The sequence below is a fragment of the Onychomys torridus genome, chromosome 18, assembly GCF_903995425.1.
Source record: "Onychomys torridus chromosome 18, mOncTor1.1, whole genome shotgun sequence".
In the NCBI taxonomy this organism is placed as follows: domain Eukaryota; kingdom Metazoa; phylum Chordata; class Mammalia; order Rodentia; family Cricetidae; genus Onychomys; species Onychomys torridus.
The window spans coordinates 40,975,022-41,000,824 of NC_050460.1; the positions used below are offsets into that span (position 1 = coordinate 40,975,022).

At 43.7% G+C, this 25,803-nt stretch overlaps 1 protein-coding gene and 1 non-coding gene across 2 annotated transcripts in view; both read right to left on the reverse strand.

The window, feature by feature from the left end:
• Positions 1–521, reverse strand: part of Edar (ectodysplasin A receptor) — an 81,108-nt gene extending 80,587 nt beyond the window's left edge. The window contains exon 1 of the mRNA XM_036168138.1: positions 342–521. The gene's annotated coding sequence lies outside the window, so the exon portion shown is untranslated. The remainder of the gene's footprint in view (positions 1–341) is intronic.
• An 18,165-nt stretch (positions 522–18,686) lies between these two features.
• On the reverse strand, positions 18,687–18,830 carry LOC118570162. The gene has a single exon (XR_004943155.1). It is a non-coding gene; the product is annotated as a small nucleolar RNA SNORA48 (small nucleolar RNA).
• Positions 18,831–25,803: the final 6,973 nt, after the last annotated feature.

Here is a 25,803-nt window from a genome sequence, read left to right on the forward strand (position 1 = left end):
TTTTCCCCCCCACACCCCCACGGACGGCAGCACGTGTTGTTTTAGTAGCACAAATACTCCAGTCTGCAACACACCGTTCCGCACGCTAACCAAAGAGCACTCAACAGCAGAATGGGGTTTCTGATGTTTTCTTCAAAACAAAGGAACAACCTCCGGTCTGCTAACTGGTAGCACAGACACACACACACACACACACAGTAATCAGTAACGCTTGTCCAAACGCAACCCAAAAATGACATGCATTTCAAAAATGTACTCGGGATCCTTCCTAGCCAAGGACACCTCGGTTTCATCCGCAGTTGAAGGATACGGAAAAGCAAAAGTGAAAGACCAAGGCTTACCTGGTGCCCCAGTGAAGTCAGTTTCTCCTCGCGGCAGAGGATGGATGGGTCTACGAGGAAGACGAGCAGGTAAGGGATGCGGGGCCGGTTTCACAGGTGGCCGGCAGCAGCGTCCTCTCCGAAGCAGGTGCTCCACAATCCTGGGGCCAGCCGGGTGAGAGCGACCAGGCTCACCTCTGCCGCCAGCTCCACTAACTTTCTGTTTTGAAGCGCTCCCCGGGAACTTTTCCTCTGGACTGCCCCCAGTCCTGTCTGCGAGTTTACGAACAGTCCTCCGGCCCGAGAGGCGTCCCCTCGCTGCCAACCCACCCGCGCCACCTAGAGGCCGCGTCGGGCAACGGCAGGGCTGGAACCAATAGCACCTGGTTCCACAGGACTTCCTGCCCCTTCAGGGACAAGCTGGGATGTGTAAAAAGGATTGATTTTTTTTTTTTTTTGGGTGCATGTGTGGGGGTCTTGCGCTTATCAAAACAACTTGGGCCTTTGGGCACAAGAGTGCCGAAAGGTGAAATTTGCATTAAGTTATCATGAATCAGAACTGGAGCACAGCCCATTCACACCACCCCCTCTCCCCAAGATGGTTACGGGTATGGATCCTGTTGTATTCATTCACTCTTCTTTCATGCGGCCTAGAATACATTCGTGTATGTTTCAACCCCTCCCCCACTACCTTCTCCCACCCACCCCAGGTTTGAGTCATCATCTTCTCCTCAACCCCTTCTCTACCCCCATATGCTCCATGTCATTCCAGGTAACCATATAGGTTCCAATAACATAACATATGAACTTTCTGTAACTATAGATGAGAGTACATGCCTCATATAAATACATACTCTGCCACTCCAGGGAAGTATATCTGTCTCACAGAACTCCTGGTAGCCATAGGTATCCCCCACACTTCCAGATAAGTATATATGCTCCGATAACCTTATATACTCCGTGTGATTAGATAACCAGAAGACATGTGAACTGCATACCTTTCAGTATTGATCAATTCTTTTAAAAATTAATTATTCAGAAAAATGCCTAGCCTTAAAAGGCAACAGTCTCTGTCTCTTTCTCCCTCAATGCCATGATCCTTGTGAGTAAAGGAACAGAGATTTCTTTTTCTCCTTCAGTTTTTTGAGACAGGGTCTCTCTGTGTAGCCCTGGCTGTCCTGGAACTTGCTCTGTAGACCAGGCTAGCCTTGAACTCACACAGATCTGTCTACCTCTGCCTCCTGAGTGCTGGGATCAAAGGTGTGCATTACCAAGTCTGACCAGGAGTGGGGACTTCTATGCACTCTGCTTTCTTCTTGTGCCCTCGGCCTTAGATAATGCAAAGTGGGGCGCGTGGGGGGAGGGTGGGGGGGTGCGGGGGAGGGGAGTAAGGAGGCCAGTGGAGAAACAGACAACAGTGTGCAGGTCTGGGACAAGGATCCTGAACTTAATGACTGGTTCTGAGGGAAAGCAAAACACTTTTGCTTAGCTTGCTGACCAGTGTGGACAGCTCATCTAGACATGGCAGATGCCCCTGAGTGTTAAGGTTTAGCAATCTACATTTCCCAGACTGAACCGATGGTGAGTTTGTGATAAGTGAAAACCCCTGAATTCAAGTAGGAATTGGGAAACCCAAAGAGAAGTCCTGATCTGGTCTTCCCTGTGGCATGTCTATTCAGTTTTTGGCATACTTTTGAAGACAGAGATTTAATTTTAGTTGTCACTCTTATTCTCTATTGGACATCAAGTGACGCCTTGAAATCTACTGAAGTGAAATAGATGCTGCCAGATGGGAGGAAGGGAGGGAGGTAGGAGTCTACATGAAGTGATGTGTAACAGAAAGCAAAGAAATGCTTTGTCAGGCTATGGATGGATCAGTGTGATGTTCCCATGGTCCTTTTATCCAAATCAGAATGTATGTGCAAATTGATTCAATATATTAAGTAATGAATGAAGCAAAAGAAGTTATTGCTTATCTCAATCATTTAGAAACTTTGAAAATTCATCACTTTCTGTTTTGAATATTGCCTGGAAGACTGACATAGAAAAAGCAATAGATTATCATAGTATTTTTTTTTTTTTTAAATAAGGACACAAGTCAAGGTTGCAGACCATGGTTGGTCAAATGGAGTCTCTTGGTGCTGTGGGGAATGTGGCATAATTTAGAATGTATGCTTGATATACATAACTTAGCCTAAGATGGCCCATCTTTTTCATCACATGGGTGCAGATGCATGATTGGCTGAGGAGCACAGTGTTGGAGAGATCCCAGTGGTCAGCTCCCTTGTATCATCACTTTGCTAGTGGCTTTGGAGATGCAGGGGACATGCTGGTAGAAAACACACATCAGCTAGAAGAATGATGATTTATCAGAATTGACCACTTCTGGGAAGCAAAACTGAGCCATATTCAAGGGCTGAGAAGATGGATCAGCTGGTAAAGTTCTGGCCTTGCAAACATGAGGACCTGAGTTCAGATCCCAACTGTCATGTAAAAAGCTAGGCACTGTGATGTGTCTCTGTGATCCTAGCACTGGGGACACAGAAACAGGCAGGTGGATCTCTGGAGCTCACTGGCCAGGCAGACTAGCCAAATCAGTGAAATCTGGGTTCAGTATGAGACCCTGCTTAAAAAAATAAGCTGGAGACAACTGAGGAAGATGTTCAGCATTCACCTCTGGCCAGGATGCACATGTGCACACACATACATACACCCCCTCTCTGTCTCTGTCTCTCTGTCTCTCTGTCTCTCTGTCTCTCTCTCTCACACAACACACACACACACACACACACACACACACACACACACACACACACACTTAGCACTGAGACATAGTCTATGTATGTATATTGTGTGTCTTAATTTCTAATCTCATGTTGAGCAAGCAGGAAAGAAAACTCTGCCCCTCACAAATTCCACAGACAGCCTTCTGTACAATGTGCCCATTGCTGGAGTCACTTAGCCAGTGCATACCAAGTACATCTACCTGCCCCACACTTTACCAGGGGCTCAATGTATCACGACAAGAAAGACAGCCAGGATGGGTCAGACCTCAAGGAGCTTGTCTTGGTTGAGGAGGTAGTGAGTAATCTAGTTATCAAATGAATAGGAAGTGCACTTCCTGTTGGTGGCAGGTGCAGGTAGAGGATGCCTGGTTATGAGTGAGTGTGTATGTGCATGCGCACACGCTTAGCCCACTGACAACAGTTTCTTACTCTTTAATTACTGTCTGAAAAGAAGCATCAATTACATACAGTAAAACACATATGCTTCCCCCACCCCTTGCTCACCTGCCTTTATTAACATACCTTGACAAAGCCAACTTCTTGTTACCTACAAACAGGGATCATTTCAACAGTATTCTTTCAAAAGTGCTGGATGTTCAAACCATGCAGTGTCATATGAGGGTTGGATAGACTGCTTTTTCCCCCCAGGGTTGGTGCTTGGAAAGAGTTAGGAAGTTGTTCAAAGTTGTTCAGAAGCAAACAATTACAGCCCAGTCTGTGGCATAGCACACACCAGCTTCCAATCTACCCCAGAACTGGAACGTGTCTCTGTCCTGGGGGCAGGGAGTGAAGAAAGCAAAGTCTTCGGGACACGGCCCTGTTCCTCTGCTGTCCTAAGAAGACATATTTGTCTTCAGCTCTGTTCCTGGTTTATACACAGGCTCAGCCCTCTCAGAGAAAGGATTAGCTAATCTTAAACTGGTGCCTCAGACCTGCCTCCACCTTTAGGACAGCTCTGCAGGTGGAAGAGGGGACAGGTCATCTTAGGAACCACATGGTTAAGGATCTTCATTTCCAAGCAGACACCTAGAATGCCAGAATTGGGTAGGTGCCAAGCAGGAACAAGCTTGAGCAGCAAGCAGGAGCGGTGGAGGCTGAGGGCATGGCAGGGGCTATGCCACTATTACAGACCAGGGGTAGCCTATTCTGAGGAGGAGACAGAAGGATCTGGCAGGTCGTATGTTCGTGTGTGGAGAGAGGGTTGTTCCAGGGTGACCAAAGCTTGTACAGAGGCCCTGTGTGAAAGGGGCCAGGTGAACTGGAGGAGCTGAGAGAACCTGTGGGGTCACAAGACAGGGAACTGGGTTGAAGGTGAGCTTAGCCTGCTTGGGAAGAGGGATGGAACCCATGTACCCCTGGGCACTAGGCAAGGGACTTGGACTTTATGCAGAGTATAGGATAGTTTGACAATGGTGGAAGCTTCTGGAAATGAGACAGGTTTCTATCCCTGGCAAAGAAAGAACAGGGAGAGACTATGTTTGAGATGTGTTTGCAACTTGGGCCTTTAGGCTATACCAGGTTGAACCCAGGGAGCTGAAAGGCCGAGTGTACTGTGGACACACTCAGCACGAAATCCAAGGGACCACGCCAGGCGGGAAACAGTTGGTCTCCATCTGATGTCTTCATCCCACTGAGGAATGAGATTCTGTACTCAGTTGTTTAAGCTCTGCCATGCCAACAGCCTCTTGCTAAGGAAGTAGGTTTGGCGTTTTCATAACAGCCTACTTTAGCTTAGGCTGCTGTAACAAAAATGTGATAGCCTGTGTGGTTTAAACAGCAAGAGCTTGCTCATCACATTTATGGGGCTGGGGGAAGCTGAAGTCTAGGTGTCCAGCAGATCTGGTGTCTGCTACAGACCCACTTTCTGGTCCATAGATGGTCACTTTTTCACTGTAGCTTTATGGGACAGAAGGGCAAGGCAGTGGATTGGGAATCCTTCTTTACAGTCTTATCCCTCTGGGGCTCTGTCCTCATTGTCAAATCTCTCCCCAAAGGCCTAACCTCCTAACACACACCGAGGATATTGTCATTTCAACACATGCAGTGAGTGTGCACACGAATGGGCAGGCCACAGTCCTTCACTTGTGTAGGATTCCGACCATATACACTTTACATCCTTTGGATCTGGAAGCCATGTTCCAGATGACTCTATATCCACAGTGTATCCACAATGACTGCTAAGTAAAGTACCCGTGAGGCACTGGGGTTTTGTACCTGTAGGAGGCTGAGGCAGGATGACTGCTTGAGACAAAATTGGATATAACAAGACCCCATGAAAGAAGGGAGGGAAGGGAAGCAGAGAGTGAGAAATGGGGGGAAAAGAATGGAATGGAAGAGTAAACCATCATTAACTCTCCTTTGGGGATTGAAAAGCCTCCAGGCCAGGGACTGTGGGAAGGACCACAGTGAGTTCCTCCAGTGCTTTTGACCCTCTCTACTGCCAGCCCTGAGTCTATGATAGGCTCACCTCCACTGTGTGCATAGTCAAAGTATAAATTAAATTGATTTTCACTGAAAGTGACACCAGGAGCCTGGATCGTGCAAAAGTTCAGATATTAAATCTTTTTTTATGACATAATATTGTCACTTTGCTCAACAGAGAAAAATCACTGTTTTTCTAATAAAGAAAACCACACACATGTGTGTAATAAAATCTGTTTGTGGACTACCTCTGTGAGCTCCAGACACACATGTAATAACATGCAGGTAAAATGCTAATATGCATAAAAATTAAGTGAATAAATCAAAAAAAATTAAAAGATCTATTTGTATTGTACCAGAAGAATTAAGAAGTGGATTAAAATATATAACATTGATGTATTCAGTAAAAAGCAAATGCATTCATCTCTATAATAGACAAAGCCATATTTCTACCATAAATGATGGTTTTGAGGCAATGGATTGAAGGCTGAGGGAATTAGTGTACTATTACTGATGGGACCTGAAACAGAAGATGGTCCATAGTAGAAAGAGGTAAAAATACCTGCTGTTGGGTTGTATATGATAAAATTAATTAGTTAATGGATTAAAAAAATCACACTTATATTTTTGCAAGTTATTTACATGTAAGGTAGAAGAATTAACCTATTTACAAAGGCTACTGTATTCTTGGGGGGCAGTAATTATCCCTCATTCTTCATCTACCATAGATATGAGGTCATTATCCAAAGGCCCCCAAAAGTTGTGGTCAACACAAGAAACTCAGTGTTACAACCTGAATATGAAATTTTTGTGTTTAAATACATGGTTCCCACCTGGTGGTACTGTTTTGGAAGGTTGTAGAATCTTCTGGACACATGGGCCTAGCTAGAGCCATTTATGTGGGGCTAGATGGTTGTAGGCCAGCTTGTTTCTAGCCTGAGCTTTCTGTCCTGATCTGCTGAGATATAACAGGTCTTCCACCACAGATGGAGTTCCAGTTGTTGTGAATCTCCAATGAAAATGTGGGATAAAATAAATATTTCTTCCCTGAAGTTGCTTCTTGTCAGACATTAGGTCCAGGCAACAAGGAGTTACTGGGAATTCAAGTTGTCTATCACAGCACCTTCTACTATATTTAGTAGAGTTTCCTAGCCTAAGGTGGAATGGTGTACCTACATTTCTCTGCTTCCCTTGCAGCTACATATAGATAGGCACCTCCTTCCAAACTGGTTGATGAACCATGGCAGAAGTGCATAGAGCTTCCAAAAAGACTACTTCATGGGATGACTCTGTGGTGATAATTTGTTGTAGCTTTAATAAAATTTGCCTGAGGACCAAAGAGCCAGCCACTAGATTAAACATAGAGATCAGGCAGTGGTGGCATAGAGGAGACAGGAGCTAGATGAGAGCCCTTTTGGCTGAGGACTCAGAAGCATGCTGTCTGAGGACTCGTGGAGACAGGATCTTCTCTTTTTTTGCTGAGGAGGTGGCGATGTAAGAAGTGGCTGTGGCTTGTTTCCTCTGATCTTTCAGCATTTACCCAGGTATCTGACTCCAGGTTTTTATTGTAAGACCATTTAGGATTTGTACAACATGAGTCATCTGGGATGAGGAGGCTGTGCTGTCCTTCCCATTCACTCTTGACACTGGTTCAATGTTGAGGGAGTGGATGGGGCTCTGTCCCCTCCAGCAGGACTTCCCTACAAGCCCCAGCAGGAGTGTTCATGGAAAGCAGCAAAGACTCCCTCCTGTACTTCAGCCACTGTCCTCCAGTCTCTGTTAACAGGAGCCTGGCTGACATGCACGGTCCAATTCTGAAAACTGGAATATATAGCTTTGGCATCTGGTCAGCATTGATAAAGTGTCTTTCTAATGTGGCCATCACATGGTGAGACAGAGTTAGCGTACCGGCTGAGACCTCTTCCTCTTCTAACAAAGCCACTGATGTCACCACGGGTGCTATCCTTGTCACCTCATCTGATCCTGATTACCTCCCACAGAAACCCCTTCACACCAGAAACATATGATTTGAGAGGTTAAGTTTCAACATGAGCTTTGGAGGAGACAAGCACCCAGATTCTGGCATGAACTATATTTATTTTTCTAGACAAACAAGGTTTAAGAATCTTCCTTCATGGTGACCATAAAGTTCATATCAGCTGCACTGAGGTAAACTCAAGAGTATGAAACCATTTCCCAAGGAACTGAAGCATTAGTTACAGGGAAAGATCTGGGGAGGAATATGCAGAGTGAGAGTTGCCCATTGCTCTCAGGGGGGCCACTGTGTCCAGCCATGGAGCACCCGAGTCACTGGCTCCAGATATGGTAATGGCTGAATCAGTGGCCTGAGCTCCACCCGATGCCACTTGGTTTAGAAATTCTTACATTCCAAGTGTGGGGATATAGGCTAAGGTTATCATATTGTTCACATTGCCAATTTGGGCTAGACACTATAGATGGAGCAAAGTTAGCCTTTGACTGTAATTTCCAACCATGTCCCTTTGCAAAGCTCAGAGAAAGGCCCCAGAGGGTAAGCACTGTCAGGATGCTGCCTCCTACAGCAGGTCCACTGTCTGTCTCTGCCAGGGCTCTTCAGTGTGGCAACAGATACTTAGAGATGGCCAAGGGGATTCACTTGGGGGAGAGAATATTGAAATGTCTACTTAGGCTGGGGCGATAGCTCAGTCAGAGTGTTTGCCGCATACTCACGGAGACCCAGGTTCAATCTTTGGCACTCCTCTGAATAGTTGGGTGTGATGTATGCTTCTAACTGGAATGCTAGGGATGCAGAAACCTCTGAGGCTCAGCGGTGAGGCAGGCTAGTCTTATCCTTGAACCCCAAGTCCTGGTAAGAGACTTGTCTCAAAAACCAAAACTAAGGTGGCTATCACTAGAGAAGGGGTTACTCCAGGGGCCGTCTTCTGAGTTCTGTACATACACGTGCAAACATGTGCATCAGCCAATCTTCGTTTGTGCGCATGCACGCGCAAGACACACACACACACACACACACACACACACACACACACACACACATGATTCCTAGTATCTAAGACATAGGAGTTAGGTAGCATAGTACTCATAGTCAGCCTAGAGATCCCCTACTACAAGCTATTTCAAGGTAAGAGCAGGTGCATTCAGATTGTATAGGATGTTTTTAGAGGTGCATTCCGATTGTATAGGATGTTTTTAGAGGTGCATTCAGATTGTATAGGATGTTTTAGAAGTTCCTAGAGAACTATCACCCTCTCCTTTGCTGCCATTTCCTGTCTGTGGGCTCAGAGCTCTGCATACTGCCCCGTTCCTGAGCCCAGTGTCCTTTCCAGTCTTATCTGGCTGTCTAGGACAAGCGCTGTAGCAGTAACAAAAATCATTGACATCCCAGTGGCATGATAAAGTCCCGAGTCTGGTTTCTGTCACACTCTACCGTAGGTCAGCTGGTTCTCTGGACAGTAGCTCAGGATCCAGGGCCTTTTACCCACCTCTTGCCATCTCATGGTCTTGACTGGGTTTGTATTATCGGCCAACTAAAGAATTAAAAGGCAGGAAATACAGTGTCAGACGCATAAACAGCAGCAGGGACAGACATTATTAAAGATGGAGAAGCATTCACACATAGCAAGACACATAGATTCTCCACAGGGCAGGGATTCAGAAATAGGAATCCACCCCCTGTACCTCCCAAAAGTTGGGGGTTTTAAGTGTTATGGGTACCCTGAGATGGGTCTCCTCCCCCCAATTTTGACTTTATTTGCTTAAACAGAGAAAGGGGAGCTGATAGGCCCACAGCTTTAGGTAAACGTGTTCAAGGCCAGCCTTGAACACCACTGACCAGTCTGGACTAGTCAGCCAGGAAGGGGGCGGGGCGCCCTACCAGCAGGAGAAAATGTCTGCCAGACCTTTATCTCAGGTCAGGAGGGTGGAGAAGAAGGTTTTTTGTGGTCCCATTCCCTATCTGTCTGTCTGTCTGTCTGTCAGGGATCTGTTCTGCTCCTACTGCTTCACTCTCAACACTGTGTTCTCACCATCCTGAAGCCCTTCCCAGAGCACAAGGGATGACTACGGAGCTGAGAATCCTGGTGTCTCGGGAGCTCCCATTCCGTTCTTCCAGTTACCGGTCTGAAAATAAAGGAAGCCTAGTGAGAGTGGAAAGCCATGGCTGTGCAGGGTCTAGGGGTGTCTGGAGAACACACCGCATTCTCAACAGTGGTGCTCATCTAAGAGACATAGAAGAGACAGGAAGGTGGGCTGGATGCCTTGAGGGTCTGGGTATGAGAGCCTGCTTTGACGTTCCTTGTGCATGCACTGTCTAACTCAGCACGCCTCGCTGTGCGTATGGGTGTGGATAATGGCTATTGTCTTGTGCAAGACTGAAGTGAATTTCACAATGCGATGGTTGTATCCACTCTTCACTCTGCCAAATTGTGGCTTTCCCTACACATTCTGAAATTGTTCGTGTCTAAGTCACCAGGGACTACCTAATCACTAAAACAGACACCTTTTGGTCTTTATTTTCCTGTGCCTTTTTTCCCTTTCTTTCTTTTAAATTACAGGGTACTCCAAAAGCAGATCTTATTTATTTATTTAGCACGAGGACATTGTAATTCAAATATATGTTGCGCATTGTGCATATACTTTTCCAAGCCCCATCCTCCCCTTTCATCCCTTGCCCCATTCCCGTTAGTCCTCTTTGTTCCTCTAGAGCAGTGGTTCTCATCCTTCCAAACACTTGTGACCCTTTACTATGGTTCCTCATGTTGTGGTGACCCCCAACCATAAAATTATTTTCATTGCTACTGAAGAACTGTAATTTTGCTACTGTTATGAATCATAATGTAAATATCTGTGGTTTTCATGGTCTAAGATAATCCCTGTGAAAGGTTCATTTGACCCCCAAAGGGGTCACAACCCACAGGTTGAGAACCACTGTTCTATCAGATGATCTAACCTGTGGCCTATGGGCCATATAGGGCTCAGGATGGTTATGACTGGAACCTGAGTGTGCTGTTCTTAAGCATGAACTTTGTAGTTGGCCACATCTTTGTACAATGTCTAAAGGTTGGGCATGCCCACTCCAGAGAAGTTCAGCTTCTGTTTTCAAACCATATAGATAGGCATGATTGCATGTATCTATGTAAAAATCAAGGAATTACATATGAGAGAAAAACATGATATTTGCTTTTTTGGAGACTGGCTTAATTAACCTTTCCTGTGTGAAATTGGATTCCTTTGCACAGTGACTCCACGTCTCTCTGATGGCTTGCCTGTGGTCTCTCATGGGTAGTTCTCCACCTGATCCTCACAGAAAGGGTGCTGCGGGTGGCCACCACACTCTTCCAGTTTTGTGGCTTCAGTGGATTGGTGACTTCTGCCTTGGATTTTTGGTTTCGGCTTCATCCTCTGAATGTGGAAACTTATGCTCAATAGTGTGTGAGTCATTTCTTTAGGAACCACTCAGACACAGATAGAACTATAAACTTACTAAATGTGTCCAATCCAAGTCCGTCATCCTCTCCTGAATCCCTGTTTCCTAACTCAGCAGAGGCTACAGCGGACCTCCTAACATGAGGACATCAAGGATGCACTAACCACCTTCCCTTTCGCTGCTTCTCCTGCCTCTGACTAACTCTTCTACTTTGCCTCTACAATAGTCTGGTGTGCACACCCCACATCCCATTACTGGCCTTAGGAAATGAATGAACATGGTAGGCGGGACAGAGGTTCCATTCAGCATCTGCCAATGTTGTTGGAGTATAGCCCTCACACCTCCAGGAGAAGCTCAAGTCTGTATTCTTAAGAAATGTGAATTGCCCCATTATTAACTACCATCAGCTAATCTGACTGTATTGCCCAAACAAACACAAAAAGTCCCTGGACTAGATCAGGCCCCAGGAAGTCACTTGGTATTCTTGTATTGAAAGCTGAGCCCAAACCCTCCACGTTCCTCATGAGCAACCCCGCCATAACCACCTTCAACCTTCAGACTCTGAGAGCAACCAAAGGTCTTGAGCACTTCTGCTTTCCTGAAATGAATTTTATAAGCAAATTTGTCTATTTTGTCTATTTATTGTTAAAATGACTCTAGAGTGTATCATTTGTATTTTGAGAAATGTAGTTGTTCAAAAGGATTCGGTGCTCTGGAGATGGCTCTGCAGTGAATAATGCTTGCTCTCTTCCAGAGGCCCTGAGTTCAGTTCTCTCATGCACATCAGCTCCCAATTGCCTCTAGCCAGGGGATCTGATGCCCTCTCCTGGCACATGCAGGCACCCCAACACAGACACACACATAAATAAAAATAAATTGAAAAAGGAAGAAACCAAAACAAGAAAGAAGAAATGAAAGGAAGGAAGAAAAGAAAAGCCTGGGTGACAGTTAAGTTGCACTTCCCAACATACCTTTATGATATCTTGATCAGCTTCTACAAATCTTGGGATCCTCCCAAGGGGAGTGGGGAAAATAATAACATCCACATTCATAGTAGGTCTGTGACCGTTAAATAAGGTAGGCAGAATCTGTGGGAGGCTGGTTCCAGGACTCCCATAGATGCTGCAGTCCTTTGTATTAGATGGCAGAGTAGCTGTTTGAGACCTGTGCACATCCTCTCATATGCTTTAAACCATCTATAGATTACATATAATATCCAATAAAATGTAAATGGTATTCAAATATGAATAATATATTATCAATACTTAGGGGCTAACAAGCAGAAAAGGTCTGCACATCTTCAGAGATTTTTGTCTAAATATTTTTGGTTGGCTGAATCTCTGGACTTGGAATGTGAGGATGTGGAGGGTGAGACACAGGACTTCCCTGAAACTTGGCATAAATGCTAGGCAATGTGAACTACCATTCATTCTATAAGATTATCCTTGGAGGAAGCCGAGGTGACTTACAGGTACTACTTACGTGGTAGCTCAGAAGTAAAGGAACTAATCTATCGTAGGTGAATTACTGAGATGAGTTTCTCACAAGAATGCAACAAGGTAACCCCAAGCTTGGTTAGAGATTTAAGATTTTAGTGACATCTAGTCACTAAATAGCCTGAAGCTTTTTGATATGGCAACGATACATAGAGATTCTTGGGTGGGCTGAAGATAAGCATTGGCCATGTTAGAAACTTGTCAACTCTGGTGCTTCATGCAGAATTTTAAAGTCATTGTAATTAAGGGTTTTAGACTTTCTAGAAGGCAAAAATTGAACAAATTTTCAAATACTCACAAATTTTCCTATTATATTCTTGCAAAAACATGGTGGCACTGGAGGAAATGAAAATCTAGGCACCCATCTGATAAGCATGTAAGTTGAAATTGTCTTGAATACAAAAATACATCAAATGTACCTAACCTATGTAACATCTGACATGCCCATGACACTTACACTAACCAAGTTTGGCCCAAATCACCTAAAACAAAGCCTTGTTTACAGCCAACTGCTAAATGTCTCACATAGTTGGTTGACTGCTGTATAGAGACTCAAGAACAGAACATTTGTGAGTACTCACTATTAATGTATGGTTGATGTACATTAAAGGATGCCTTAGGCAAGCCTGTGCTTCTTTGATCAAAACTTGTAACAGAACCAACTTCCGGGAGCTGCAGAGCAGGCTGGAGTTCAATAGAATATCCATAAAGCAAGAAAGTAAATCCAGAGAGAAAATGCTGGCCTAGCAGGATAGACTAGAATCAGGGAAGAGATTTGGCATTTGAGATGGGAAGCTGAGTAGGCAAATAATATATTTGGATTTAGAAGGCTCAGGAGCCAAAGGAGAAATACAAATTAAAAAAAATAAACCATGAAATGATTATAGTCACAAAGCTGGGACCGGGATTGACAAGGAAATCCTCTGTCAATGTAGGGCTGATAAGGGTAGGGAAAAAGAACGTAACTCCACATCTAATGCCTTTTCATGAAATGATCAGGCTGAAATGACAGCCTGCAGTTGTCAATGGAACTGTGGTTAGTCCTCCTGTTTCCCCTTGTTCGGGGAGTTCATATTTTATTTCTCATTTTGTGTAACTTAGGTCAGGAGCAAAATAAGGACATTTTTATATACATCAAGTATCACTTTACTGTTTTTAACTTTATACAACTAGAATGAGAACATATTTTATATAAATACTACTGCACAATTTAAAACTTACTCATGTTTTATAAATTAAGAAAGACAAAAATAATAACAGAAAAAAAAATCCCATGAAAGCATGAGGTAGGTCAGATTCTGGAAACCAGAGATGATCTATTGGAGAATGCATATGGCCTTGAGGCAAAGCATATAATAATGTTTAGTACAAAATAAAAATGTTTGGCATTACCAAGTACTCTTCACAAGCCAGGAATTAAATGTTTTGCATGGGCTAACTCTTACAATCTGCATGCCCAACTGATAGAACAGTCATTTCAACCCATTTTACAGGTGAAAAACCTGACACCTAGAGATGCTGAGTAATGTGCTTCATTTGAATCTTGGGAGCTGGGACTCAACTCCTGACATCTGGCTGTTGGGTCAGAGCTTCAGTGGCTTTGCCTTTGTTGCTGTGGGGTAGGTGTAAGGATGACATCCTCCCCTGGAGCAGTAAGGAACGAATTCCAGGGTTCTGACTGCTGTAGCCCAGCCCTACTGAAGTGGCTCACACAGGAAGTGATGGATGCCGATTGTAATAAAAGCGCCCAAAGCAAGCGCAACAGTCACCCTGGGACGGAGCCTCAGGGCATGGTCTTTGGCACCACTGAACAATCTCTGAAAGAACTAGACCTGTACGGAGAGAAGGGTGAACACAAGCTGGGGAGGGCTTGTCTGTGACACACTTAGGGTCACTGGAGGGGTAAGCTACTCTCACTGCAAAGACAGGCAAGTTTAGGCCTGATCTTCAAGGCCTGATCTTCAAGGAAGGAGTTACTTAGAACTTCGGTTGTCCGGTGCGGCAGCTGTGTATGAGGAAGAGGTGGATGAGAGAGCAGGGCTGGAGGAGGGGCAGAGGGGCCCTACAGTACCAGGCATTGCAGTGGCCTCTGTTTTGTGGTTGCTGCTGGGGCTCCTCCCAGACATGAGAGGTTTCATTCTGTTTTTAGGCTAATGATTTTTTTCTTTTTCTCCTTCCTTCCTTCCTTCCTTCCTTCCTTCCTTCCTTCCTTCCTTCCTTCCTTCCTTCCTTCCTTCCTTCCCTTCCTTCCTTCCTTCCTTCTTTCCTTCCCTTCCTTCCTTCCTTCCCTCCTTCCCTTCCTTCCCTTCCCTCCCTTCCTCCCTTCTCTCTCTCTCTCTCTCTCTCTCTCTCTCTCTCTCTCTCTCTCTCTCTCACTATCAGAATAAGTAACAAGGCTTCAAAGTAGCTACAGCTCTACAGGTGTGGATTGCTGAGCTAGATTCTCCTTCTCTGGGCCCCTCTGTTCTGTATGCCTCATCCATTCTACCTGTGAAACTTCCATTTTGTAACACTCCTGTTCTGAAGGCCTTCCAGATGACAGGTAAGTGAGTGCCCACTCTTCCATCTTCTTTACTAGCTTTGGAGAAAGCTATGCAAATAAGGCTAAGATATTATTGATGCTCAGAGACCAGCAAGCAGAAAAGGGCTGCAGGTGCTCAGCACACACAGAGATTTGGGTCCGAATATTTCTGGTCGGTAGTTGGCTAACTCTCTGGACTTGGAATCTGAGGATGTGGAGGGTGAGAAACAGGACCTCACTGATACTTGGTGTAAGTGCTAGGCAATGTGAACTACCATTCATTCTATAAGATTATCCTTGATAGGAACTAAGGTGACTTAGAGATCTAGCAGCTACCCAGTGCCTCAGAACTAAGGGGATGTAGCACATGGTAGCCTCTCAATACACTCCCCACCTGATCCCCAATGGATCACATCTCCTTGAACGCTGAGGAGATTTTGAACAAAGGCTTCTCATAAGAACCTGAGTGTCTCTTGGGGATGGGGCTTCAAGTAACTCCATTCTGTATGGGGCAGAAGGGCGGCATGGAATCTTAGAAAAAACTCTGGGTGGGGAGTCTCAACTTCACTAGAAGAGGCAGTAGCAGACAGAGCCTTTTGCCTGAATCTGAACAACTACCCGACTGCTCTGCAGAGCTCTTGATGTCGCATCTAGATGGCAGGCTTTGTGGGACAGTAGAACAGGTTATAGACAAAGAGCAGATGGAGGTAGGCTTTCCTTACTGCGTTCCTTCTGAAGGGATGCTGAGGTCGGAACATTTTTCTAAATGCATGGACAATCATTTTGGTAGAAAAACTTTAAGACTGGCAGCTGTACGCCACATTCCTTGAGCTGAGAAGATGACTTGAGTCGGTCTCATGTGTGTCTAGAGGGTGAGAGTCTACTTACTCCCACTCTCATTGGAGTTCCGCCAGCTGGCTTTCCTATCATCTCTTACAGTGGGTCTGTGTTTTCAGGACCCTGGCCTCAACTCTACTCATGAGCTCTTTACTCTGAATACAGTTCAAGAAGAATTTACTGGGTGTTTAGGACCTGTAATGTACTGCGACACAACACCCTGCCCCCCAGATAAAACAAAAGAGAAGGTTTAGGCTTTGTCCTGGAGGACCTTGGTTCTGAGGTCATGACACTGACCCACAGAGCAATACAGAGACCTGTTACAGAAAGCATCCAAACAATGGCGTTAAATGGTCTGTGTTTTAGGGAGGCTAGTCCCTACCAGCGTGAAATGGATTAGGGCGAGGAAGGTCTAGAAGAAGATTGGTTGGCGGGTGGGTCACTGCCCTGGCTGTCCTCCTGTCCAGCTAGCCAGAGCCTGTTGCCATCACCACCCTTCTGAAGTCTTCTCGGCACAGTTCAGTTTGCAGTTCTAGCCTCCAGCTTGCCTAGCGCTTCGTGCATATCATGCCTTAGTGCCAATTGCCTCCTGGCTCCAGTTCCACATGGGGACAGCCAGCTCTGCTGCTGCTGCCTTGATTTCCCTCATGGAATCCAGCTCCAGCCTCAGGCTCCAGACGTTCGCCCTTTGCTTACTCCTCTGTGAGTGCCATGCCTCTCTCTTTCTGTCACCACCATAATTTCCTAGGCGACGGCTAAACACCACTCAGATTTTAGCACCTGACTTCAGCCTGCCAAACTGCGACCCCTCCATCCTGCCTGTGTGGCTGACTGAACAAAGCAGAGGGAGTGTAGACGTCATGTGAGTGACTCTCACAGGAAGGGTTCCCACTTATGGTGGCTAATCTTGGTTGTCAAAACATCCAGTCTAACCCGGAAGTTATTACAAGGCTTGTTTCAGCCAAATGATGCACACTGAGATTTGTGACTGTATCTTATTAGCATGAAGAAAGTTAGGGCCAATCTGATTTCCAGAGAATTCAATTGTTCTCCTAATCGTTGACCTGAGCTGTGATCTAAGCAGCACTTTAGGTAGAACTAAAAGGCCTAGCTGTGAAACAATCCTTGTATATACTTTTATTCATCAAAGCTCTGTATAAGCTACCATTATTATTATCAATTAGATGGTACAGCTTAGGGAAGAAGTCATCTTCATAATGATTCATAGGTAAAGCTGCCCAGTAGGATGGGAAATTTCCATGAGATAAACACATTATCTTACAGTGGAGAATTTCCCCCACACCCAATTCAACCATGCCAAGATATCAGAGAGAGAGAGAGAGAGACAGAGACAGAGAGAGAGACAGAGACAGAGACAGAGAGAGACACAGAGAGAGATAGCAACAGCAAGCCTGAAAAGGCACAGTAGAAGCAAAAGACATTCCAGGGTTTGTGGTCTCAAGGGGCCTTGCCGTCAGGGGGTTTCCTTCTGGTAGGCTGACACCCTGAACCTCAATGGCCACCTGCCACTCCTCTGACATTGCCTCTGGCAGTAAAGAATTTCCCCCCACTTTGTAGGCTGCTGCTTTGCCTGGATGATGGTGTCCTTTGCTATACAGAAGCTTTGCAGGTTCACGAGGTCCCATTTATTAACTGTTGGTCATAATATCTGTGCTATCAGTGTCTGGTTCAGAAAGTCCTTTCCTGTGCCAATGAGTTCAAGCCCATTCTTCACTTTCTCAGATTCAGGGTATCTGGTCTTATGTTGAGGACCTTGATTCGTTTTTGTGCAGGGTGATAGATATGGATCTAATTTCATTTTTCTATATGCTGTCATCCAGTTTCTACAAGGACCAGCACCATTGGTTAAAGATGCTGTCTTTTTTTCCAGTGTGCATTTCTGGCTTCTTTGTCAAAAAAAAAAAATCAAGTGTCCATGGGTGTATGGAATTAGGTATGGTTCTTCAATTTGATTCCATTGATAAATGTGTCTTTTTAATGCTAATACCATGCTTTTTTTTTTTTAAATTAATGCTCTGTAGTACAAATTGAAATCAGGGATGGTGATAACCTCCAGCCATCTATTATTAGTCAGGACTGGTTTTTAGCTATTCTTTTTTATATGACATTGAAGGTTGCTTTTAAAAAAATTTCTGTGAAGAATTGTGTTAGAATATTCAATCTGTAGGTTGCTTTTGGTAGGATGGCCATTTTTATAACATTAATCCTACTGATTCACGAGCATGGGAGATATGGGAGATGTTTCCATCTGATATTTTCTTCAATCTATTTCTTCAGTGTCTTAAAGTTTTTATTATATAAGCTCACTCACTTGGTTAGAGTTATCCCAATATATGTATTTGAGGCTATTGCAAAAGCTACTGTTTTTCTGATTTCTTTTTCAGTCTGTCATATGTATATAGGAAGGCTACTAATTTTTGTCTCTTAAATTTTGTATCCTGATCCTTTGATGAGAGTGTTTGTCCACAGTAGAAGTTGCCCAATAGAGTCTTTAGGGTCTTTTATACATAAAATCACATCATCTACAAATAAGGTGTAATTCTTCCTGTTTTTCATTCTTGTTTTTTCAAGGCCTTCAAGTGCACCATTAAGTTATTAATTTGAGAACTCTCAATTTTTTAATGCAGGCACTCAGTACTATACACTTCCCTCTTAGACCTGTCTTCATTGTGCCCCACAGATTTGTTTTCTTTTCTTTTCATTTCATTCAATTCTAAGAGTTTTGAAATTTACCTCTTGATTTCTTCCTTGTCCCAATTATCCTACCAAACTCCATGAGTTTGTGTGCTTTCCATAGTTTCTCTCTCTCTCTCTCTCTCTTTTTTTTTTTTCTTCTTCTTCTTCTTCTTCTTCAGGATTTTATGTGCCCTAGGCATGAAACAGCTTTGGCCACCAAGTCAGGCATCAAGCTAGGATGAACAAAGGACTGTCATGCCCCTGACTGATAGACTGAAGAAGAGCAACACCACCACCAAGGTGTCTCTTTGCCCATTGCCAGGGGATTTAGTTCTCTCATTTTGATAGCTAGCTTTTATTCCACCATGGCCGATCAAATGCATGGTGTTATTTCAATTTTTCCTTTTTGTGTTGAGGCTTGCTTTATGTCCTAATATGTGATCGATTTTGAGACAGTTCCACGGGCTTCTGAGACCAATGTGTATTCTTTGGTATTTGAGTGGAATGGTCTGTAGATGTCCATTTGATTCACGATGCTATTTAATCCAAATGTTTCTCAGTTTTATTTTTGTCTAGGTAGTATGCCCATTGTGAGATATTGAAGTCACTTACAATCCCTCACATGTTGGGATTTATTTGTGTATCTGAATATGAAGTATACCCTTTCTCTTTTGATTTGGTTTGGCTTGAAGTCTACTTTGTCACAAATTAGAACAGCTTTACCTTTGTGAGTTCTAATTTCTTGGGTTAGCTTTTCCATCCTTTTACTATAGATTAGTATTTGTCACTGATGGTGACAGGTGTTTTTCAGAGGCAGCAAAAAGGGAAATTTTCTAATCTAATCTGCTAATCTGTGCCTTTATTTTGAGACAAGATCTCGTGTATCCCTGGCTGGTCTCGAACCCTCTATTTAGACCAGTCTGGCTTCAGACTCACAGAGATCCACCTGACTCTACCTCTGAGTGCTGGAATGAAAGTTTTCTACGACACCTGGCTTAGTCTGTCTGTGTCTTTTTATTGAGTAATTTAATCCATGAATATTAAGAGTTATTACTGAAAGGTGCTTTTAATTCCAGTAATTTTGTTATTTTGTGTTTTTTAGACTTCCTTTGATCAACTGTCCTGCATTGATTATTTCTTGTGACATCTCCAGTGTTAATTCTCCTCAGACTGAAGGAGTCTTACCGATATCTTCTGTTGATCTGGCTTAGTGGTCATGAATTTCTTTAATTTGTTTTTATCATGGAAAGCTTTAATTTATCCCCCAATTTTAATGGTATTGTGTTGGGTTGACAACCATGGTCTTTTAGAAGTTAGAAAACATTTTTTTCCCTAAGCCATTCTGGTTTTTAAAGTTTCTGTCAAAAAATCCAGTGTCATTCTGATGGACTTTCCTTTAGAAGTGACTTGACTTTTCTCTCTAACATCTTCCAACGCTCTTTCTTTACTCTGTGTTTGAATGTTTTAACTGTAATATGTCATGGGGAGTTTTTTTTCTGGCCCCATCTATTTGGAGTTCTGTAGGCCTCTTGAACCCAGATGGACATCTCTTTCTCTAGGTTTGAGACATTTCTTCTTTGATTTTATTGAAAATATTCTCTGTACTTTCATTATGGTATTATTTTTCTCCTGTGCCCATAATTTGTAGGTTAGGTCTTCATGGTGTCCCAAAGATCTCCCATGTTCTCTTCACATATTAAAAACATTTCTCATTGAGCACTACTGAATGATCTAATTCCTCTACCTTGTCTTCCAGCCCCGACTCTGTATTCCAAATGATCCATGCTGTTGGTGAGGCTTTCCACTGAGGTTCCTATTTAGAGTATTGAGTTTTTAATTCCCAGCATCATTTTAGTTTGGTTTTTCTTCAGCAATTCTATCTCTTTTTTAAAAGATTTATTCATTTATTTATTATGTATACAGAAAAGGGTGCCAGATCTCATTACAGATGGTTGTGAGCCACCATGTGGTTGCTGGGAATTGAACTCAGGACCTCTGGAAGAATAGTCAGTGCTCTTAAACTCTGAGCCATCTCTCCAGCCCAGCAATTCTATCTCTTAACTGAATTCAATTTCTATGATTTGGATTGATGTCCTTATCTCATTCAGCTCTTTGTTTTTTCTTCTTTGGGTTGTTTGAACATAGTTATGATTACTCTTTTGAATTCTGTTTGGGAGATCTTCCAGATTGTTCTCATTGAGGTCCATCATTGGTTGGGATTAGTTAATTTTTTGGTAGGGGACTTATTGTCTTGTTTTCTCTTTTGTATAATTTAAACTCTATTTATATTTTTATTTTTACTAGAATTTCCCCCATACAATGTCTTTTAATCATATTATTTCCCCTCCTCCTACTTCTCCCAGATTCGACCCACTTGCATACCTGCCAATATCTTCTGTAGAGATCTCCTTCCCTTTCTCTCTCTCTCTCAAAAAAAAAAAAGTGCATGTACACACATACACACACACATACAGCATAGAGTCCATTTTGCCTTGGCCAACTACTCTTGGATATGGGGCCTTCCCTGGAATACACTTGATATACTCAGAGACACTCTATTGAAGAAAATTGATTTTCTCCTCTTCTATCATGTACCAGTTACTAACAGCTTCTTGGTGAGGGTTGAGACTTGGAGTCCACTTCACTTTTCCAGTGCTGGGGTTTTGTCTGGTCTGAACCTGTGCAGGTCTTGTGCATGATGTCATAGTCTCTGTGAATTCATGTTGTACATCAATGTTGTTTGGTTCTCTGAGTGTCGTTGTTCTACCTTGAATAAGCTCTGGCTAACTGACTGAGTTAGGAGATCTTGGGAAAATGTGGTCAGAGGGACTGTGGGGGAGGGGTATGGCTCTGAGAGGTCCTTAGGTGGTCTGGCTGAAGTTGGTAGGGTGAGCTGTGCACATCTTTAAATTTGAGATGAGTTTCTTGTAGACAACAGATACATGTGTTTTGTTTCTTAATCCATTCAGCTAGCCTGTGTCTTTTTATTGGAAAGTTTAGACCATTAATATTGGGTTGTTATTATTGAAAAATGTACATAAATTGTAGTCATTTTTATGTTTCTTTTTTTTTTTTTTGGTATTTTAGTTGTGGTTTGATTTTCATTAAATTATACTTTCGTTTGTTTTCTTTTTAGAGCCTCTTGGCTATGCATGCTCCTGTCTTCAGTTCATAGTGTCGCTTCCAGTATTCTGTTTAGTGATGTTGTTGTTGTTGTTTGATATAATTGTTTAAGGCTGTTTGGATCATGGAAACCTTTTTCTCTCCTTCATCTAGGGTGTACAATAGTCTAGGTTGGTGGTTGTGGACTCTTAGCACTTGGAGTGTATTACTCCAGGCTTTTTGGCTTTTAGAGTTTCCATTGAGAAATCGGGTGTTATTCTGATGAGTTTTCCTTTATATATGACTTGTGTTTTTCTCTTGAAGCTTGCAATATTCTTTTTAGGTGTTTTGCCTATGATATGCTGGTGTGGGGGGGGAGCATTTCTTGTCTGGTTGGTGTTCTGTGTGGTTCTTAAATCTGTATGGGTATGTCTTTCCTTAGTTGGGGGAAGATTTATTCTATGACCTTGTTAAACATCTGGTCTATGCCATTGACCTCAGATTTCTTTCCCTTTTCTATGCCCATAATTTGAAGGTTTTATCTTTTGGTGATGTCCCACATTTCCTATATGTACCGATTCTGTGCTTAAAATTTTGTTTTCATTTTCTTTGCTTATTTTGATTAGATCCTCAACTTTTTCTTTGAGTCTTGATCTATCTTCTGCTTGATCTATTCTACTTATTAACTTTCTCCTGCATTTTAAATCAGGATATTGAGTTTTTCAAATCCATATTTATTTTGGCTTATGTTTCTTTGGTGTTTCTACCTCTATTTAATTCAGTTTTCAAATCCAGAATTATCTTTGTTATTTCACGTAGCTGGAGTTTTCCTGTGTCTCAGCCTGCCAGTGGTCAGGACAAATCTCTCTCTTACCCACCAGTTCCGCAGCTGCTTGGACCCAAGCAAACACACAGAGGCTTATATTACTTATGAACTGTATGGCCATTTGTTCAAGCTTATTACTAACTAGCCCTTACACTTAAATTAACCCATAATTCTTATTTATGTTTAGCCACGTGGCTTGGTACCTTTTTCCCAGTTCTGCCTTCACATCTTGCTTCTTATGACAGCAGCTAGCAGTGTCTCCTGACTCAGCCTTCCTGTTCCCAGAATCCTCCTCTCTCTTTGTCCCGCCTACTTTCTGCCTGGCTACTGGCCAATCAGCACTTTATATATTAACCAATCAGAGCAACACATTCACAGCATACAGATAGCCACAGGAATTTCATTCATGTGTGTATTTGTATTTTCTTGGACATCACTCAAGTGTTTACATTATCCTGTTGGAGTTCTGTGAACCATTCATTTGTTGATAAAGTTTATAATTGTCCTTTTAAATTCTGTGCCTGGGGTTCATCTAGGTAGTTCTTATTAGAGAACACTGCCTTAGGTCTAGTGGGTTTTATGGGAGACATGCTGTTTTGGCCATTTGTGCTGTTTTTGTTTCTGTGATTTGACCTGGGCATATGGACTTCTTTCAGTGGTCATGTGTCTGATGTGGTAATCCGGCCTTCCTTAGATTGGGCCAGTGTGGGAGATGTGTAACCTGTGTTAGGCCAGGTAAAGCTGCTAGATGAGCTGTTTAATTAGACCAGGAAAAGATGGCACCCAAACTGCTGGTCAGGAGGTAGTCCAGACAGAGGGAGCTCATGAGGGAAGAGGGTTCACTACTAACTACAGGTATGGAAATAGGTTTTCAGGTTTTTAGATGGCAGAGGGGTGGGGGAAGGGGAGAAAAGGAAGAGGCAACTCACCCAGTAAAAGTGCTCACCCCAATGTTTCTTTATTAATTTTTTTGTCCAGTTGATCTGTCTAATGGTGAGGGCTAGGGTATTGGGATCACCCACTATTAAGAGTGTTAGGATTTACCTGTGAGTTTAAATTTAGTAGTGTGTAATCCCACCAACAGTGAATGAGGATTTTCCTTTTTCCTACATCTTACCAGCCCTTGATATTGGTTGTTCTTAGCCATTCTGACTGGGACAAGACGAAATCTCAAAGTTGCTTCATTTTTTTAAACTTTCATTTCCCTAATTGCTGAAGATGATGAACACTTTTTGAGATAGTTCTTAACCATTTTTATTTTTTCTTTAGAGAACTCTTTGTTCTAATCCATACCCATTTTTAATTGGATTGTTTGCTTTCTTGACTTTTTTTTAAAGTTATTTTTATGTTCTAGATATTAATCCTGTTAGCTATCTTGTCAGCTAGCAAAGATTCTCTCCCAGCTCACTTCTTTTTTTCTCAGTAGAGGTGTTTGCAGTGTTCAAGAGAGAGATTGCAATAATGATTTCCTGTCTTAGGCTGGTATTCTGGGCACCAGGTTCTATCTCCAATATGGAGAGAGAGAGAGAGAGAGAGAGAGAGAGAGAGAGAGAGAGAGAGAGAGAGATTGAGAAACACAAAATAGTAAATAAAGGGTGTGAGCAGCAAAGGACAGAGCTAGCTTGCATTGTTCTTATTTGTTGTTTGTTTTGGTTTTTTTGAGACAGGGTTTCTCTGTGTAATAGCCCTGGCTGCCCTGGAAACTGTTCTGCAGACCACGCTGGCCTCGAACTCAGAGATCCACCTGCCTCTGCCTCCCAAGAGCTGGGATTAAAGGCGTGTGCCACCACCGCATGGTTTATAGCTTGCATTGTTGATCTAGGCTATTATATAGATGCAGAATAGCTGTAGGTGGAAATGAGAGCTGGCTGGAGATATCAGGTAATGCTGATTCTGGCCTAGATGCTATTTTCCAAGTCCATTGCATATCAGCAGTTCTGTCTTCCTAGTTCTGCTCTGGGTTATATTCCATGTTGATTTTTCTATTGGTTCTGGTCTCTTGTGGGCTCCAAGTTCATTTCTGTGTGGAGTTCTTGCTCGGAGATGCTTGGCTCTGTTCTGTGAGCTGGGCAGAGCTGAGATACACTGCCCAGCTGTGGTGGTTATGGTCCTTCAGGGCCAGCAGCAGACAGAGGTGGCTGCACAGTGCCCAAAGCACTGTTACATTTTACGCTTAGTTTTCAGTTTCATGGTTTCCGGTTGGGCGATGATGGCAGTTACAGCAGTAGTGGCTAGGCGACTCAACGCAGAAGTCTCTATTGGCGGTGCTTTTGTAGATTTCCTGGGAGAGTTCTGTTAGTCTGGTTTGTTGTCAGCTGCGGGGACTCTTCTGGATCCTGCAGCTGCAGCAGCCATTGCGTCCGTTGTAGACAGTCCTCACAGAATGGTAGGGGCAGTTTCTGGGTTTGATGGTAGCAGATTTGTGCAGCGCCAATCAAGCGGCTCCTAGGGGCTGGTGAGGCGGCTGATCGACAGGTTATTCCTCTTCCCTTTGTATCCCTAACTGTAACCAGTCCCTCATTTGGACATGGCTTCTAGGCCACCATTTTACCTTGAAATTCCTCCTAGAACTGGAGCTATGCAGAGGCTCTGGATTCCAGGAAGAAAACACAACTGGAGTGTTTGTTTATGGGTTATCGACCATTGAAGGGTCCCTGGGTGATAAGGAGGACTTTACTTGCAGGATGGGTCCCGGAACTGAACAGATCTTTGCAAGAACCAAGGCAAAGTGGGGCAGAAGCCTGGGTGGCAGGGTAGATTGTGTTAGCAAGGAGAGCAGAGGTGAGGGAGACTGATCTTTTGGATAGCTTCTATGTCACTGTTGTGGAGGGTGGCTGGTCACGTGACCCAACCCTTTGGGCATCAGCAAGGTCCGTTAAACAGGACTGGGCAGGAGCAGACAAGTAGTGTTTGGAAATCCAAACAAAGTCACTTAAATGGCTCTTTCCTTCCTACAGAGGTGAGGCTCTGTAATGACATGATTTTAACCCCTGCCAGGGATAGGGCAGTGCCCTGAGTGTTGAAATGGACCCTGGAGCCAAGGGGAGATGCAGCTTTCAGCATCCATCCTGGCATGTGGCTCTTACACAAGTCCCTTTGGCCTGTTCAGGGAGTTTACACAATTTGAACAATGTGTGGAAAATATGCCCCAGAGACCATCCAAGTTAGTTGTGTCTGGCAGTCAATGGCAGTCAACTCCATAACTCTATGCCTCAGGGTACCATGTCCACATGGTGCTATGTGTACCATCGCCCCTCTCTGCCTGGCAGCTCAGTCCTGCTTGGCTCAGCAGTGGTAGAGGGAGGCAGAGGGCAGGAACCTTGCCCCATAGTGAGGAGAAGGCTGGCACGTTGGGTGTGTGTTGCTTAGCTG